At 49.1% G+C, this 17,555-nt stretch overlaps 1 long non-coding RNA gene and 1 pseudogene across 1 annotated transcript; both read right to left on the bottom strand.

Annotated features, from left to right (window-relative positions):
* Positions 1–328: 328 nt before the first annotated feature.
* Positions 329–3,554, bottom strand: LOC140397063 (cholesterol 25-hydroxylase-like; annotated as a pseudogene).
* Positions 3,555–13,046: 9,492 nt separating this feature from the next.
* LOC140396814 (uncharacterized) lies at positions 13,047–15,929 on the bottom strand. Its single transcript, XR_011936638.1, has 2 exons — positions 13,306–15,929; positions 13,047–13,205 (listed from the first exon to the last, which is right to left on the bottom strand). It is a non-coding gene; the product is annotated as an uncharacterized lncRNA (long non-coding RNA).
* Between the last annotated feature and the right edge of the window lie 1,626 nt (positions 15,930–17,555).

Here is a 17,555-nt window from a genome sequence, read left to right as displayed (position 1 = left end):
GTCTCTGATTCTTACAAGAGGGCAAACAATTACGTATCAAACAAACACGCTACACTGAACTTATGATTCAACACAATTTTATTGACTGACCTACAATAAAATACACTATGTATGTCAACCTTATGCTTTACAAATAATCACAATTGTCTCAAAACCCGCAGCTTTAGACATAAGTAAATATTACCCCAATAGAACTGGCCAAGTTTTTTCTTCGGAGGTCTTTCAGTTCGCTGAAGTCAGGGGAAACTCAGGGTGCTGTGTGTGTGAGATTGTTCCCAAATTGAGCGGTGTATTTACCCCCCCCCCCCCCCCCCCCCCCCTCTGCACACATATTTCATGGAGGTGTCATTCTCTTGATCGCCATTATGAAAACACCGCAGACCATATGACCTAGATCTCCTAACCCACGGTCCACCCTGCAGAATATTTTTCCAACATTCAGACCTTGTGGAGTAAAGTGTCGGGTTACCACAAGCTTTGACAAGGTCTTGTGGTTAATGACGAATTGTGTAGTTGAGGGAATCCTGTTGTTGCAATTTGCACAACTTCTACAGATGGGTCATGTCAACGATGACCAAATTTCCCAGCATGCCTGTAGTAAGTCATTTGGCATGAACAAGGCCTTATTGCTATCCAGTGATGGGATTTGTCCTCGTGCCCGGGGCATTAGTCCAGGCCTCTGATTACTCTGGATTGCTAATCCAGTAACATTACCACAATGCTCCCACCTCTGGATACTATGGTACACACCTGTCTGTAACCCTGTATCTCGGAGGCTGAGCTGGGCGGATTGCTCAGAGTTGTGAGTTGCACGTTATTGTTATCTATGCCAGTGAGGTGTCTGCTTTAAGGCCTTCGTGATGGTGTGAATATGTGGACGGGATTATCTTAGGGTCAAATACAATAACAAGGTTACAAACAGTCTGTTCAGTTTCAGACAGATTCCAGAAAGAAAGGTGATGTCGGTAGCTAGGGAATGGAGTTTGCAAGCGGGACGTTAAGCTCCAATTGTGTCCCTGTCCTAAGAATTAGAAAGCAAGTCTTGATTTTTTTCAAGTCCAATTTTATTGTGTTCTACAGTCACTTCTCCTCCAACTCCACAGTGCCACCTAGATCCGCTTTCTATACATGTGCAGTCCATCAAACAGTAAGTAGGGTCTGGTCTATTGAACAATTAAAGCTCCAATTCTCACTTAAGCACTGGTGAACATTAACTCTTTCCTAACAGGGAATAGATTTTGTAATGAGGAATGGAATGGAGTTTGTCATGGGAAAATCCAGAGGGTTTTGGTATGTGCAGTATTTAATTGGAGGAAATCTCTGACCATCCAGCACAGGGCATTATTTGTGTCTTTGGTAAGAGCTGTTTGATACTGTGACAAAAGTGGAAATCTGATCGGAGGGATTCAGGAGTCCTCAGAGTCCAGGGCTAGCCCCAGAGGAAGTTCGACCTAGTAGGCTTCGGGCAGGGAAGGAATCTTGATCAGATGGTCTCAATCTTTGTGATAAAGACGCCCATGAGCTCATTACACTTTTGTTTTGGATGTGAACGGTGGAGGAGACCGTTTGCAACAGGGAAAATCTCCAGGAATACTTTGTACCAAGGTTGGCAGCCCTCAGCCTGGGGGAATGGGGTAACGCAGAAAGGGAACGTGTGGCTTCAAAATGCTGACTCATCTGAACGCGACGACGCATGTTCCACTTCCAAATAATGTGGAGGAATGAGGAGAGATCTGTGGGCCTGGGGTCCATCCGTGAGATCTTTAACTTTGAAGACCATCGATGTGATGAGTGTCTGTGGAGTCTGTCAGTCTGTAGCTTTGTGGGGTCAGAGTCACATCAATGAGCGATTCAGTTCTTACTGTTGTATCATCATGCCCAGTTTCACCATGTGAGGAACCCTCAGACCCACTTGTTCGTCCTTTCCTCGTTCTCTCGCTCGCTGTTCCTCTGCCTGTCCGTCATTGGACTGTCCTGTAGTTAGAAATAGACCTTGTGTTTTGATCAAACTTTTAACAATTGCAGCAAGTCCCAAAGTGTTTCAGTGAAATAGTTGGGGAGTGTAGTCACATTTGTAAGGCCCAATTTGCGTACAGCAAGTTCCGTTGCGATGTTGCGATGTTCAGAGTTTAGTGATGTTGGTTGAGGGACAGGGGTGGGCAACACAGCAGCTAAATCACAAAGGGGGTGGTATTATTGGACCAAATGTTTTCTTGGGATATGTCTGAAAACTTTTTCCTCTTTTGTTTCACTTTCTTTCCGTTGCAGCCTCTCGTTCTCTGACAGTCTCTTATCAATTTCTTCCCCTGTCAGTTTCTCTGCCTTATCAATTTCTCAGTCTCTTTAAAAGTCTGTCTTTGGCAGCGTGTGTCATTGTTCCTCTTGTTGTGACAGTCTCCCTCTCACCCTCTATCCCACTCCCTCTTTTTCTGAATCTCTGACATAATCTCTCTCTGTCACTGTTTCTGTCGCAGACTCTCTTTCTTTCTCTCTGTCACATTCTTTCCCTCACAACATGGAACATTTCTGGGGCAACCCCAGCATGTAAAGAGTCAAAATATTTCTTGAAGACCAAGTGGGTGTCACTGTGGATCAGAGAGTCTTCATGGAGGGAATTCACTCCTGCTCAATCCTACCCTCAATTTAACCTGAGCAGCAGAGGTGTCCTCACTGACAGTACCGTACGACCGACTTCACCTTCACGCCAACAAACGGGTCCTTTATCATTCCCTGAGCCACTCTCTCACTTGGCATTCCCACCAACATTTCTCCCCTCCCCCGCGCTCCCTGATTCGGGTACTGTAGCCACACTATTACCTCTTGAAGGCTTCCTGTAGGTTCCGAAGAGTTTGTCCAAATAGGTGAAGTAAGGAGCATAGTTACATCGAGATGATGCAGATCATGGAAAGGGGCTCCCCCCAGGATGCCAAACGATGTTGTGCGCAGACCAGGGCAGGTCCTCAGCCGACAGCCACATGTTGAGGAGGAAGAAGGCCATCTCGGTCAGAGGGTGGCAGGACAGGAGGGAGGGGATGGAGACTGCCAGGAGCTGCAGGCACTGGCATACTGCGCAGAGAGCGACAAGGGGCTGCCATGCTGGAGCTGGTGACAGCGGTAAAGCAGGGGTACACCCGGTGATGCAGCCAGTGCCAGAAGAAGAAGAGGAGGTCAAAGGGGAGCAGACACACAATTACATCCCTCAGCAGCTGGGATATGGCTGGAGCTTCCAGGGTCCCAGGCTGCGATCTCACTCCCCGGAACAGCAAGGTGGCTGGGAAGATGAAGAGTCCGTGGCTGTTGCAGATCCTGGACAGACACCTCGCCACAGTGTCTCGCTCAAAGCTATGGGATGGCTTCAACTTGTAACGGTGGAAGAATGGCCAGCGGGGTCCCATTGTGTCCAACGGGAGGTAAGGGACACAGGCGACCAGGTTGGCAGTGAACGAGAACACCACCGGGAAAAAGGGGGAGGCCAAAAGGTCCTGGTGAGAGCCCAGCTTGTCCCAAATGGGCTGGAGGTGGGGGTCCTCACCACACTGACAGCTCCCGTCCATACTCCTTCCCAAAGTGAGACTCAGTCCTGTGAGCAGAGTCTCATTCTCCTCCCCCACTCTCCCAGGAGAGGAATACACAACTCCAAACAACACTCCCCTCTAGTGCTGGGAAACATATCTCCAGACACCGAATCATCGCAGACTCTCCCTGGCTGTTGACAACTACAACTGGTCTATTGTGAAAATGTGCAAAGGTTTGGGGGGGGGGTGAGTGCCGCTGGGGGAGAGAGCTGACAGTTAAATAGGAAGCAGCCAAAGACAAATAAAGAATGACCTCGTTCAGCTCCCCCATTTACCGGCTGTGCTGAATTTCCCAGATCAGATCCAGCCGATATTCACCATTCTTAAACTTCATTTCCATAGTTACAGAAGAAAAAAGTCAGTTGTTATTTTTTCCAAGTGTGCTCACTGAGATTTGAAGTTGTTTAGTTTAGTTGTTAACTTTTTTAATGTTTTCATTTTTAGATCAGTTCTGGTGCATGATCTTGATGATGTTATTGACCTTGTGACTGAGTGTTGGTCTCTCTTTAACCAGTTCCTCTTGATATAGGATAGATATTGGTAGCACATTAAAAAGGATTTGGCCGTGACTCGGCCAGCATTGATTGCCCATCATTAGCTGCCCTTCAGAAGGCATTAATATCTGGGAGTTCCTGTGGGGATATGGAGGTCGCACGTTGGGTGGCTCCCACCAAAGGTTCACCTAGCTGTGGGCGGGGGGGGGGGGGGGGGGGATTTTTATGTGAACTTTCTTCAATAAATCGTGGGTGTTTGACGATTTTGTAAACCCAACAAAAGAATACAGCACGACACGGAACGAGCGCCAGTTCACCAGCGGGCACGGGTACGGTGCGGAATTCTCTGGGAGGAAAGATGGTGGGAGGAAGGTCGCCAGGCGGGGCTGCGCCAATCACCGTGGATACACTGGCCAAGGTGATGGTGATGGACGTGGGCTTTTGTGGATCCGGGTTTTTGTGTGAGAATGACAAGGGTGATTGGCGATGGTGTGGGTTTAATAAAAATGGGGAGGTCTTGCCGGCAGTGCTGACGGCGGGGGTAAGGAGCGAGGTCGGCAGAAAGCGGGTAATTATAGGCCGGTAAGCTTAACTTCGGTTGTAGAGAAAATGCTGGAATCTATCATTAAGGAGGAAATAGCGGGGCACCTGGAGGGAAATTGTCCCATTGGGCAGACGCAGCATGGGTTCACAATGGGTAGGTCGTGTCTGACTAATTTGGTAGAATTTTTTGAGGACGTTACCAGTGCGGTAGATAACGGGGAGCCAATGGATGTGGTATATCTGGATTTCCAGAAAGCTTTTGACAAGGTGCCACACAAAAGGTTGCTGCATAAACTAAAGATGCATGGCATTGAGGGTAAAGTGGTAGCATTGGTAGAGGATTGGTTAACTAACAGAAAGCAGAGAGTGGGGATAAATGGGTGTTTCTCTGGTTGGCAACCTGTAACTAGTGGGGTCCCTCAAGGATCAGTGTTGGGCCCGCAATTGTTCACAATTTACATTAATGATTTGGAGTTGGGGACCAAGTGCAATGTGTCAAAGTTTGCAGACGACACTAAGATGAGTGGTAAAGCAAAAAGTGCAGAGGATACCGGAAGTCTGCAGCAGGATTTGGATAGGTTAGGTGAATGGGCTAGGGTCTGGCAGATGGAATTCAATGTTGCCAAGTGTGAGGCTATCCATTTTGGGAGGAATAACAGCAGAATGGATTATTATTTAAACGGTAAGATGTTAAAACATGCTGCTGTGCAGAGGGACCTGGGTGTGCTGGTGCACGAGTTGCAAAAAGTTGGTGTGCAGGTGCAACAGGTGATTAAGAAGGCTAATCGAGTTTTGTCTTTCATTGCTAGAGGGATGGAGTTCAAGACTAGTGAGGTTATGTTGCAATTGTATAGGGTGTTGGTGAGGCCACATCTGGAGCATTGTGTTCAGTTTTGGTCTCCTTACTTGAGAAAGGACATATTGGCACTGGAGGGAGTGCAGAGGAGATTCACTAGGTTGATCCCAGAGTTGAGGGGATTAGATTATGATGAGAGGTTGAGTAGACTGTACTCATTGGAGTTGAGAAGGATGCGAGGGGATCTTATTGAAACATATAAAATTATGAAGGGAATAGATAGGATAGATGCGGGCAGGTTGTTTCCACTGGTCGGGGAAAGCAGAACTAGGGGGCATAGCCTCAAAATAAGGGGAAGTAGATTTAAGACCGAGTTTAGGAGGAACTTCTTCACCCAAAGGGCTGTGAATCTCTGGAATTCCTTGCCCAGTGAAGCAGTTGAGGCTCCTTCTTTAAACGTTTTTAAGAAAAAGATAGATACCTTTCTAAAGAATAAAGGGATTCGGGGATATGGTGTACGGGCCGGAGAGTGGAGCTGAGTCCACAAAGATCAGCCATGATCTCATTAAATGGCGGAGCAGGCTCGAGGGGCCAGATGGCCGACTCCTGTTCCTAGTTCTTATCTCGCTTCAGGCGCAGGTGGATAGGGAGGCAAGGGAGGAGCGGCAGCCGCTGGTAGACAACATTTTGGAAGTTGATGGGAATTCTGCGGAAGTTCCCACTCTGGGACATTTGGCCAGACACTGTTTGACCTTTCAGGGAAAGCGGAATGCCAGTTGAGGTGGGTAAAGGGTGTGGTGTAAGAGTGCGCCAGTCACTCCGCCAGCAGGCAGTCTCCCGGGAGATTGTTCAGGTCTGGGATGGGATGAGGGGGCTGGTTGTTGCTGCGGAGCAGGAACATTGGGCATTTGAGGAGCTTTCTAAAAGGTGGATAGGTCGGGGGATGAGTCAGATATGAGGGGGTCTTTGGAGGAGCTGGAGTGTCCCACAGTGGAAGACGAGGAGAGGGCAAGGTTGAAGGAGCCAGTGGAGATTCGGGTGGCAATCTGGAAAATGTAAATGGGTAAAGCACTGGAGTCGGATGGGCTCCCAGAGGAATTCTATTATGAGTTTTCAGACAGGCTGGCCCTGCTGTTGATGGAGATGTTTGAGAGCGTGGTAGCTAGGGGGCGCTTCCAGAGACATGGGACAGGCATATATTTAGCTTTTGTTAATAAAAGATAAGGACCTAGTAGAGTGTGGGTCGTATTGGCCAAAATCCCTGTTTAATGTGGATGCCATGATTCTTGTCAAAGTGTTGCTGCTTAGGCTGGAGAAGTGCCTTCCGTAGGTGATTGGGGAGGATCAGATGGGGTTTGTAAAGGTTAGGCAGTTGATGCGGCGAACACAGAGAAGGTGCGGTGCTGGGGTAGGGAGATGGAGGTGATGTGGGTGAGGATGGAGGAAGGCTCAGGTAAGGGGTCGGGGTTGCGGGTGCTGGCAACGGCACCGCACCCCAGGAAACAGTCCCGTGGTGGCGGCTATGCTGAAGATATGGAGACAATTTCGGCAGCATTAGGGGCGGGGTCAAAGTTAATGCCAATCTGAGAGAGTCACTTGTTTGAGCTGGTGAGATTGGATACCAGGTTCCGGGGCTGGGAGGAGCAAGAGGTGGTGCAAATGAAGAACTTATTTCTGGAAGAACGGTTCGCGAGCTTGGAGTTGGCGGACAGGTTTGGTATTCCGCAGGGAGGGTGGGGGGCCTTCAGGTCTATGCAAGTGCAGGATTGTAGAAGGTTTTCCCGTTTCTGGTGACACCTCCCTCCTCGTGATTGGAGAAGTATTGTTGGTGATGGGGTTGGAGGGGCGGGGTCATATCAGTGATTTATGGGGGGATTCTGCAGGATACGGAGTCGTTGGAGGGGGTTACGGCCATGGGAGGAGGGACTGTGGTGTGAGGTGTTGTGGAGGGTGAATGCCTTAACCTCGTGTGTGGGTTAAAGATGGTGGATAGGGCTCAGCTGACGAGGTCAAGGATGAGCCGGCTGTTTGAGGGGGTGGACAACTCTTGCGAGCGATGTGGGAGGGGCCCATCAACCGTGTACACATGTTCTGCCATCAACCGTGTACACATGTTCTGGTCGCGTCCGAAGTTGGAAAAGTTTTGGGGGGTGTTCTTCAGCATCGTGTCGGCGATCCTGCACATAGACTTGCAGCCCAGTCCTCTGGGGGCCTTATTCGGGGTGTCAGACCTGCAGTGTTTGGTTGAGGTTACTGGGCGGGGGTGGGGGGGTTATTCTTTGCTATGTTGCATGTTTAAGATGATAAAATATCAAAAAGTTGAATTAAAATATTTTCATAAAAATACTTTCAGATTTACCTCTTTGTCCAAGTTTCTGGTCGCTGTTCTAATATCTCCTTAGTGTCATACTTTGTTTAATAATCATCCCATGAAGACCTTGGGACAGTTGAACAGAAGTTGTTCTTGTATGAATCTCGGAGCTGACCAGTTTCGGCGGTGCTATTAAAGAAGCCTGTGATTTACTTCAGTGCTGCATTGCACTGTAATATTAAGTGTATCATTTTATTACTTGAATTTAATTAGAATTTCCCTGTTTGAATTCGGAAACAATGTTTAAAGCTTGCTCTTATTTACCTAGGGTTAGAATTCTTGCTATTTGTTTCCCCAAGTTCTGGGTGCATAACCAATTGTAAATAGTCAGAAAAGGCTTGTGGGGAGCTAAAAGCTGATCGAGCAGACAAGGTGGGTGTCCAGAGACAGATCGGTGGAACTCATGATTCGATAGAATGGGGGGTATGGAAGATACGCGATTGAATGGATTTCCCCAGTTCCAGTTTTTGGGGTCATTCGCAGTGTCGAAGAATCAAAATGGACACCAGACTGATTACGGATGGGGAATGGGTTACTCATCATACTCCAGGAAGAATCAGAGTAAAGTCATTCCAAATGATCCTTAAAAAATGGTGCTAAAATATTGTGGATCTCGGCACAGATTGCTTCACCATTATCTGAGAAGTCTGAAGTGATGACTGAACATAATAGTCATCAGCGAACAACTCCACTCCTGCCTTGTGATGGAAGGTCAGCTGAAGATGGTTGGGTTGAGGACACTACCCTGAGGAACTCGAGAAGTAATGTCGTGGGACTGAGGTGATTGACCTCTGGCAAACAGAACCATCTTCCTTTGAGCTTGGGAGGTCTCTGGCCAGCGAGCGTTCTCCCGGATTCCCGTTGACTTCCATTTCACTCGGCCTCCATGAGGCCAGTCAACTGCTGCCTTGAAGTCAAGAGCAGTGGCTCTCCCCTCACCCACACCAGTGAGCTCTTTCATCTGTGCCGGTCTGCACATTGGTGAACAGGTTATGACTGACAGAGTGCCACACACCTGCATAACGTTGCTGATGATCAAAAGGACACCATTGGGGTTGTAATTGGCTGGGTTGCCCTGCTTTTTGGAAAGACGAGATGCCAAGACAATTCTCCCAATTTGTGGGGCACATATCTGTGCTGTAACGGTACTAGAACAGCTGGCAAGGGGCCATTTCTGCAGCCGGTCTTCAGCACCATGGCTGGTATTTTGTTACTTGATAACACATGAAGTGAACTTAATTGGCTGAAAGTGCACATTTGTGATGTTGTGGACCTCAGCAAGGGGTGAGATCATCTACTTAATTCATTCATGGGATATGTGCTTCGCTGGCTAGGCAAGCATTTATTATGGTCAGGCCCCTTCCTGTCGATTCCCGGATTTCCCATTTCTTTTACGTAGTCACCATCATTTTAATCCATGGATGTTTAAATCGAGCAGAGGAAGTGAGGAACTCAAAAGCTGCAAAATAGTACACAGTGCTATGAGGTTTAGCTTCTGAACAGAAAAACTCAGACTTTCTGGCACCCAAGAGATCGGAGGGATTCAGTTCAACTGGTGGACAATGAATTGGCTAAAGGCCGTATTCTGCCTGGTGACAGGCAGGGATTGGGTCCTAGCTGCGTTGGGTGGTTTTCAGATAACCCAGGAAGGGAGAGCCGGGTCCTGGACACTGAGAGAAGCTGTGAGCTGTTGACTCTCTCTCTCTTTCTCCAGATTTGCTGCCTTCCTGCTATTTCTGAACCTGCAGGGAGCCTTTGAGACCTGGATGCATCTACAGTGAAAACCATTACAGGCTGGAAGCAAAAACCTCCATCTGAAGGTCTGGACTGAAGAAAAGGGCTGTTTAGCACAGGGCTAAATCGCTGGCTTTGAAAGCAGACCAAGACAGGCCAGCAGCATGGTTTGATTCCCATAACAGCCTCCCCGAACAGGTGCCGGAATGTGGCGACTAGGGGCTTTTCACAGTAACTTAATTTGAAGCCTACTTGTGACAATAAACGATTTTAATTTCATTTTCAAAGTGTACTAGAGGACACTGAGACAAAGACTTTTATTCTTTTTATTTTTAATATTATTTTCTCTACACTCCTCTCTCTCCTCCGTGTTTGTCTGTCTAGTGTAGAGGGTGGGGGGGGGTAGGAATTAGATAATAGTTAGGGGCAGCACAGTGGCGCAGTTGTTAGCACTACTGCCTCACGGCACCGAGGTCCCGGGTTCGATCCCGGCTCTGGGTCACTGTCCGTGTGGAGTTTGCACATTCTCCCCGTGTCTGCGTGGATTTCACCCCCACAACCCAAAGATGTGCCGGGTGGGTGGATTGGCCGCGCTAAATCCAGCCACAGGGCAGAATGGTCTGGGTCCCTAGTCCATCCATCGTCCCGCGAGTGATTTTACCACTTGTGCAATTCAAACACTTGGAGAGATAGCGAGATTGTTGACAGGGCAAAGCCCCTGCATTAATTCTGCTGTAGATCTCACAGCCCATGGTCTTCGAGACAGCCCCAAGGAGCAGAGCCTGGCACAGATGGGGTGCCCTGGAGTCTCCATGCTGACCATTTTCAGCTCTGAGTGAAGTTTCCTGTACAAAGACCAGGAGGATGTGTGAAATGGGATCTTGCTCCATAATGCAGACTGCTCCTGTTATTTGAACTTGTTCCTAAACACATACCACCCGCATGTTCAGCCCACATTCAGATGGGCAAACAAACATTCAACAATTAAAATGATTTGTTTCAAAACGAAGAGACTGAATGTTTCCACCAGGATTAACTTGCATTTTAAATAGTCCCCTTCACAATCCCAGTATGCCCTGGGTTATTCTCAACCTCGCTCCTTGCCTGAGATGTGGCGACCCTCAGGTTAAATCCCCATCAGTCAGCTCTCCCCCTCACAGGGAAAGCAGCTTGTAGTCATCTGGGACTCAATGTCCCAAAGCACTTCACAAAACAGCTTGCATTTACGTAGCACCTTGAATGTTCCGGAAGCTCTGAAGCCAGTTGACAATTGACGTAGTTCAGCGGGGTCGTCACTTTTCTAATATTGGGAAACACAACTGCTCATACACCCACAGCCAGCAATGAAACAAATGGACAGCTGTTCCTTAGCTGCTGGCTGAGGGATAAGGATTGGTTAGAATATCAGGATTAGCTCTCTGACCTTCTTTGAACGGTTTTGGTTTAACGTCAGACAGTGGAGCCCTCCCAATGGACAGTGAACTATAGACAATCGCCCTGGATTATACGCCGTCATCTTCGAAAAGGGGTTTGAACCAACAACCTTCTGACCCACAGTCACGTCACGATCAACACCCCACCAAACAAGGTTCTTAATTTCGCCCTTTGAAGTCTACGTGTATTTGAGAAATAATCTCCAGCAGTTTGACAGTTGTTACAGCACAGGAGGATTCATGGGGAACTCTGCTTTTGCGACGCAGTGTGACAGGAAGCTGACCCTGGTAAATAAAGGATATTCCCCTGCAGAATGCCAGTTGGATGGCTTTCAAAAGGGAGATATTTATCATGTATCAAACTCCAGACAAAGTTGGCAGGGTGATCAGCACACTGAGGCTGCGGGGTGCAGTATTCACAGGATTCACCGCAGTTACTTGCCAAGGTTTCTTTGAAGCTACCCGAGTAACCCACCTGATGGTGATGAATAAACTCAATTGGAAATTCAGGAGAAGCTTCATGGACAGTATGAGAACATGGTACTCACTCCCACACGGAGCAATATAGGAATACCGTTCCATCACTGTCGTGGGTCAAGATCCTCGGACTCTCTCCCTAACAGCACAGTGGGTGTACCTACACCTCAGGGACTGCAGCGGTTCAAGAAGGCAGCTCACCACCACCTTCTCAAGGGGCAATTAGGGATGGGCAATAAATGCTGACCTAACCAGCGACACCCACATCCCAGAAAAGATCGAAGGAGAAACCAGGTGAAGACACGATAAAGAGCAGATTCAGTACCTACGGAACGCTGAGGGAGTGGCAAGTGAGCTGGGGATGTAGCCACCTAAATTGGCCAACTCCCGATTTAAAATGGCGAACGGCAAAGGCTGATGGAAAAGTCAGCCAACAAGACAGAAACCAGCAGCTGCAGGTTTGCTGTGTATTTGAAAATGGAATGAAATGAAAATCGCTTATTGTCACAAGCAGGCTTCAAATGAAGTTACTGTGAAAAGCCCCTAGTCGCCACATTCCGGCGCCTGTTCGGGAGGCTGTTACGGGAATTGAACCGTGCTGCTGGCCTGCCTTAGTCTGCTTTCAAAGCCAGCGATTTAGCCCTGTGCTAAACAGCCCCTGTTTACCTCTGCAAAGGCCAGACAACATCGATACCAGCGGCCATCAGCATAACAAAGTAGCAGCCACCTGCATACTGATGAGCGATCCCCGGGAACAATAAGTAACATTTTGGACACACAAAGCAAAGCCAGACTCCCCGGCGCCAGCAGGAGCCAACACAAAGGAGGCGAACAAGCATCTCAAGACCGCCCATCGATCAGGGAACCGCTCCAGTATTGGAGAAAATCGAACCAAGCGATTGGGACAAAGTCCAATCACTTGGGACCAGGTACAGGGTCCGCCCCGAAAGGCAGGAAGCCCCTGGGGACTATAAGGGTTAAGCCCCAAGTTCAAATCGCTCTCTTCACCTCTTCGTCCTGCCCAGGTCACCCAGCAACACGAACCAACATTGACCGCGACCGGTGCAGTGATCGCCGAATGAAGTAAGTCTTAATTCAACGCTCGCTACGAGATAGGCGCTCCTAGCTACCAGTCCGTACCAACTTCGAATCCCGCAGACTCAGAACCCAAACGAAAGGCCATTTGTTCCCCTGACCTGGTGGGCCAGTCCGAAGTTAAGTATAGGCCTGTTAGTTGTAGAAGTCGCTTAGACGTAGAATTTGTGCATGAGTAGCGATTACTGTGTACAATAAATGTGCTTTGATTTGAATCTTACTAATCGGTGTATTGGGTTATTGATCATTACTCGGACTTGAACCTCGTGATGGTATCATAAAGATACCTGGCGACTCGAGAGCAAAGATAATAAAACAGAGCAATTGAACCAAGGAGAAAGTTAGCAACAGGGAGAGGGAGATGGAGGAATAAAAACAAAATGTGTCAGCACAAGTGAGTGAAACAGAACACAGATTTCACTGGGTGGGGGAAAGGGGAAGGGGCTGTGCGCCCACCAATCAGTCCCAGGCCCAGAAAGCATTTGTCCTGGTGGACCGCGGAGATAAACCTGCGCACTGCCAAGCATCGACACATCGACTTTTTATTGTACGGTATCAGGACACTGAAAAATCAACAGATCAGGTTTGATGAGAAAAATACCCAAAACAATTCAAAATTTCAAACTCAAAGGAGGAATAATAAAGAAACTAAATCACAGTTGGAATGAAACTAGACAAGACCATCACCTGAACAGAATTTCAATCATTTCCAAAACACACGCATTCGGGTTGCATTCAATTAGCTTCTCACAGCAAATAATCGTGAAGCTCCCAAATGGACCATCACCTGAACAGAATTTCAATCATTTCCAAAACACACGCATTCGGGTTGCATTCAATTAGCTTCTCACAGCAAATAATCGTGAAGCTCCCAAATGGCACCTTCCTGCATTGAACTGGTCTACACGCCTTCGTCAGGCCCTGTTTCCCTCAAAGAATCATCGGCAATGTCATGATTTGGTTTTCTTTGAGGATAAAATAAACTAAATTGGAAAAATGACACCAATCAGACTTCTCGGAATTTTAATCCCGATGCTCGTCGCTCAGAGGTCAATGAGAGGCAGCAGCTTAGGGTGGGAATAACCATTGCCCAATGGCCGATGCTGTGAAACGGACAGCATTAGGTTCCACACGTCCTCTCAGAGCAGCACTCATCTGTGGCCGCACAGCCGAACAGAAACGCAATTCGGCCTCGCTCTAATCAATCTGTGGTCATCGTCAGTAAAGTCAAGACACCGCCCAAAGCCCCTTCACCCCAGTGAGCCTCTGGGCATTCACCAAAAGAGTCAGGGGTTTCAAATCAAGCCGTGTTGGGCTGGTGTGGGTGGGAGAATAACAGACTGAAGGCAACAGGCAGAATACAGTCCCTGTTTTAAAGCAAAATTACTTCTTTACATTTCCATTATTGATTCTGTTATCCACATTTGTATTGGGGACAGCCTATGTAAACATGTCACGGTATAATTTCACCCTCCCAGCCAATGGAAATACTGGGGTTGTTGGGACATGTTTACAAAGGCACTTCCTATTATCACGGTGGATGTGGGGATTTTAAAGCAGAAAGGCCATTCAGGATTTGAATTAACTTGAAACACATTCTTCAAAAAATAATTCAATATTTCCTGATGAGGGAGCAGAGCTATCGAATCCAAATAACTATTTGCGTTTCTAGTTTAGTGAAGTCAGGGATATAAACGCAATGATTTGCCTCAGATTCTAATGACCACAACCCAAAATGCAGCAGGTGCCTCTGAACTGGGCTCATGTTCTGGAAACGCAAAGGGAATTGTTTTTATATTCATCTGCTAAAAACAGGGGAATCGGTTCTAAAAATACCATCAATGGCCGTCATTGACAGACATGTTGTAGTCAGCTTGACATGCCTGGAATGTTGTGCTAAGTTGATGAAATCTCCCCTTTGCCTTTCAATCAAGCCCGTTTGCATTCATTCTGGTTGATGCAGGCCTGCTAGGTATCTGGGACACAGAACGAGAACTGCATGGCTGATGGAACACTGGTCATGAAAATCAGCAGAATAACTGGGCTCTGACAAAGAAGGGAAGGGAGAGGACAGAGCATGGCCGACTGCCAGTTTGGACAATATGACGTACACAGTCCAGGGAAAGAACGCCTGTCGTGTCACTGCCACTAAGCTGCTGGGGCCAGTCAGGGTTGGAGCATTTTCAGAAGGAACCATCACAGGTTGGATCCCGCAAGTGTGTTTCAGAGGGATCTGCATCGAGCGAGACGCCTGTCCCCGAGTACTCTGAACAACAACCTCACCTCAGTCATTCTTAAAGGAGAGCCCATTTCCCTCCCCCCCCAAAGCTTGGCTGTGGACAGATTGAGTGAGGACTGCAGCCCAGAAATGGGAGAAGCCCTGCCAAGGTCACCGATATCTCCCCCTCCCCCATATCCACTTTATCACACGTGAATCAGAGCAGGCAGGTGAAACTCACCGAGCATCCGCAGTCCCCTCCTTTCCCCACTGTGAGGGCCACACAGACTCACTGATGGTGGAGTTTGTCGAGAAATAGCCAGCCTGGTACTGTTCAGTGTATTGGATTATTACTGCTTCGTGAGGCAGAAAAGTCATAACTTACTGGATTCTAAATATATTGGTGTTTATAGAGTCTGAACACATCTCAAAATAGTTTTCACATGATTGACCACTGCTGCAGAGGGATAGGAGGCAGTGAGGAACCCAGAGGTGGCACCAAGTCACTTGTGGCAATAAGCAGCAAATGGTTCTGCTCACTGGAGAAACACATCTCCCCAAAATTCACTGCACCCTTTCTAAGTCAATGCAATGTTGGTTCAAGTCATCTCCTGCAAGAGGGTCAACGGGATGCAATGGAAGAATGAGGCTGTCCAGGGTTTAGTGTTCGTTACAGCAAGAGAATATTTACAAATACAGTGCACGCTGGTATTCGAAGAGCTACAGCTTGGACCCCTTCAACAGAACCTACTGGCGGATGGGGGTCCTGTCAACGGACCTGGCCAGACTGACAAAAGAATCTCAGGTGACAACAGTCACGTGACATAACAAACGTCTTCGTCTGGCCAGACTACAGTACCATCAGCAACTTATGTACCGAGTAGAATGTCACCCACTTCTCTTTCCATTACTCTGCCACTCACACAATCATTTTCACAAGCACTCTCGCTCTCCCACACACGCACTCGCTCTCCCACACACGCACTCGCTCTCCCACACACGCACTCGCTCTCCCACACACGCACTCGCGCTCTCTCACATACGCACTCGCGCTCTCTCACATACGCACTCGCTCTCTCCCACACACGCACTCGCTCTCCCACACACGCACTCGCTCTCCCACACACGCACTCGCTCTCCCACACACGCACTCGCTCTCCCACACACGCACTCGCTCTCCCACACACGCACTCGCTCTCCCACACACGCACTCGCTCTCCCACACACGCACTCGCTCTCCCACACACGCACTCGCTCTCCCACACACGCACTCGCTCTCCCACACACGCACTCGCTCTCCCACACACGCACTCGCTCTCCCACACACGCACTCGCTCTCCCACACACGCACTCGCTCTCCCACACACGCACTCGCTCTCCCACACACGCACTCGCTCTCCCACACACGCACTCGCTCTCCCACACACGCACTCGCTCTCCCACACACGCACTCGCTCTCCCACACACGCACTCGCTCTCCCACACACGCACTCGCTCTCCCACACACGCACTCGCTCTCCCACACACGCACTCGCTCTCCCACACACGCACTCGCTCTCCCACACACGCACTCGCTCTCCCACACACGCACTCGCTCTCCCACACACGCACTCGCTCTCCCACACACGCACTCGCTCTCCCACACACGCACTCGCTCTCCCACACACGCACTCGCTCTCCCACACACGCACTCGCTCTCCCACACACGCACTCGCTCTCCCACACACGCACTCGCTCTCCCACACACGCACTCGCTCTCCCACACACGCACTCGCTCTCCCACACACGCACTCGCTCTCCCACACACGCACTCGCTCTCCCACACACGCACTCGCTCTCCCACACACGCACTCGCTCTCCCACACACGCACTCGCTCTCCCACACACGCACTCGCTCTCCCACACACGCACTCGCTCTCCCACACACGCACTCGCTCTCCCACACACGCACTCGCTCTCCCACACACGCACTCGCTCTCCCACACACGCACTCGCTCTCCCACACACGCACTCGCTCTCCCACACACGCACTCGCTCTCCCACACACGCACTCGCTCTCCCACACACGCACTCGCTCTCCCACACACGCACTCGCTCTCCCACACACGCACTCGCTCTCCCACACACGCACTCGCTCTCCCACACACGCACTCGCTCTCCCACACACGCACTCGCTCTCCCACACACGCACTCGCGCTCTCTCACACACGCACTCGCGCTCTCTCACATACGCACTCGCGCTCTCTCACATACGCACTCGCTCTCACATACGCACTCGCTCTCACATACGCACTCGCTCTCACATACGCACTCTCTCTCGCATACTCGCTCTCTCACACACGCACTCGCTCTCACACGCGCACTCTCTCTCACACGCGCACTCTCTATCTCTCTCTTTCACATACACACTCTCACATACACACTCTCTCCCATACACACTCTCTCCCATACACACTCTCTCACATACACACTCTCTCACATACACACTCTCTCACATACACACTCTCTCACATACACACTCTCTCACATACACACTCTCTCACATACACACTCTCTCACATACACTCTCTCACATACACTATCTCTCTCGCTCTCACATACGCTCTCTCACATATGCACTCTCCATCTCTCTTTCACATACGCACTCTCTCTCACACACACTATCTCTCTCACATACTATCTCTCTCTCGCTCACATACGCACTCTCTCTCTCACATACGCACTCTATCTCATACGCACTCTCTCACATTCGCACTCTCTCACACAATCTCTCTCACATTCGCACTCTCTCACACAATCTCTCTCACATACCACACCTC

This window comes from Scyliorhinus torazame, chromosome 20 (assembly GCF_047496885.1).
Source record: "Scyliorhinus torazame isolate Kashiwa2021f chromosome 20, sScyTor2.1, whole genome shotgun sequence".
NCBI classification, from domain to species: domain Eukaryota; kingdom Metazoa; phylum Chordata; class Chondrichthyes; order Carcharhiniformes; family Scyliorhinidae; genus Scyliorhinus; species Scyliorhinus torazame.
The sequence above is the reverse complement of the archived record's forward strand: the minus strand, read 5'-3'. Positions and strand labels throughout refer to the sequence as shown.